Source organism: Octodon degus, unplaced genomic scaffold, assembly GCF_000260255.1.
Source record: "Octodon degus isolate 3935 unplaced genomic scaffold, OctDeg1.0 scaffold00014, whole genome shotgun sequence".
NCBI lineage: Eukaryota > Metazoa > Chordata > Mammalia > Rodentia > Octodontidae > Octodon > Octodon degus.
In genome coordinates this window covers 4363987-4365809 of record NW_004524590.1, presented here as the reverse complement: position 1 = coordinate 4365809, position 1823 = coordinate 4363987, and the positions used below count along the sequence as shown (strand labels likewise).

The 1823-nt window shown below is 37.2% G+C and overlaps 1 pseudogene; it reads right to left on the bottom strand.

Moving 5' to 3' along the window:
* Positions 1-576: 576 nt before the first annotated feature.
* On the bottom strand, positions 577-741 carry LOC111815317 (annotated as a pseudogene).
* Between the last annotated feature and the right edge of the window lie 1082 nt (positions 742-1823).

Here is a 1823-nt window from a genome sequence, read left to right as displayed (position 1 = left end):
TAAAATGAGTGCCAACAATAAATGGAAAATAAAAGTTCATTTACAACTTATTAATCAGTGCATAACCATACATGTTCCAACTCCCCACGATGAGTATAACTGCTTACAATGCAAACATGTGCCAATAAAAAATAACCTTTACTGAAATAGTTGAACTTCTTGACTCATAGGCAAAGAAGAAAAAAAAAGCTCTAATTATAAGCAAGCCTTAAAGTATGAGCTGAGCCCAAAGTTCAATGAGCGCATGGAGTGGGGGCCAGTCCACAAGGCTGGGCTGACCCTTCCTTGCGGGACCACCGCAGAGTGTGAGCCTGAAGCACGTGCCATGCTTCCAGAATGGAGGAACACAGTCGCTCACTTGTGCCTGTGAAAGCTGTTACCTGAAAGATCATTATGGGAGGTCGGGTGTTGAAGTCTCCAGCAATTATTGGTGTATTGCCTCTTTCAATAGTTCTATCAGTTTTTATTTCATATTATGTCTTCTTTGTTGAGTACATGCATATTTCCATTGTTATAACTCTTATAAATATTGATAGGCAAATAATATATACTATATACTATATATATATTTATATAATCCCTAGGAATACTTTTGTCTTGAGCATCAGAGTAACACCAAGAGCCAGCTTCACACTCAGGAAGGAGCGCTACACCTCCTCCTCGTGGTTTCTGGTACTCTACATGATCAAAGAAACTTCTCTAGTAACGTACTATAGAAATGATCCCTGAAAGTATAGCCTTACTATACTTTTAACATTCCAGTAAATTACCATTTGCATGGAGCATTTTCCTACCTTTTATCTGTGTTTTTGTGTCTAGATTATTTCAAATAGCATGCAGAGTTGAATTGGGGTTGCTTTTTCCACATCTTTAATTTATTCTGCCATTCTCTAAACTTTAAATGGAGTAATATATGTGTTATCTTCAATGTAACTATTTCAGTATGGATTTGAGGTGTTTTTTTTTTCACAGAACCGGGGATTGAACTCAGGCCCTTACACTTGCCAGGGAAGTGCTTATTCTACTGAGCCATCTCCCCTGTCTCTGGATTTGAGCTTTGTTGTTTCACTGATTCAGGCTGCCTCATGTCCTTTGATCTTGTTGGCTGCTGCTCCTCTCCTCCATGACACCTTCTTTTGTGTTGAAGACATTACCTCTTGTATTATTTCCATTACCTTTTCATCTGCTCCATTTTGCCTGTATTTTTTCAGCTATTTTCTTCATGGTTGTTAAGGCTATTGCAATTATATCTTAATAACAATCTAGTTTGCATATCAACTTAATTTTAATATTATGCAAATATTTTGTTCCCATACTACAAATATTTCTCCCACATTCTGATATATTTATTCTCCTAAATTACACTCAATCTCAATACCAATTTATATTCATAAATTTCTCTACTTGTTAAAATTATATGTGACCCAATAATCCACACTGCCTGACCTGAATATTTTCCAGCTGGTATTGGATAGGACTGATTTCTGCCTTATGTTTTACTTCTCAGGTGAAACTGAGCTAAGTGTAGGGTGCAAACTATCCTGAACACTGTACACAGTGGTCGAGGCCCCAGCCCTAGGGCTAGCCGATGGCACTTGAAGCCCCACTCGGGCAAGTCTCATAAGTGGGGCAGCCTCAGACAAGTCATGGCATATTTCTAAACTTGATTTTTTCTTTCCAAGATGAGGAACATGGAATATATTAGAATGTGTTGCCTTTAGGATTTATAACTCTTATCTAAGTAATATATTTAGAGTGATAATAAAAATAATCTTTAGGAACAATGCTTTCGTATGAACTGATCAGTGACAGTGACTTTATAC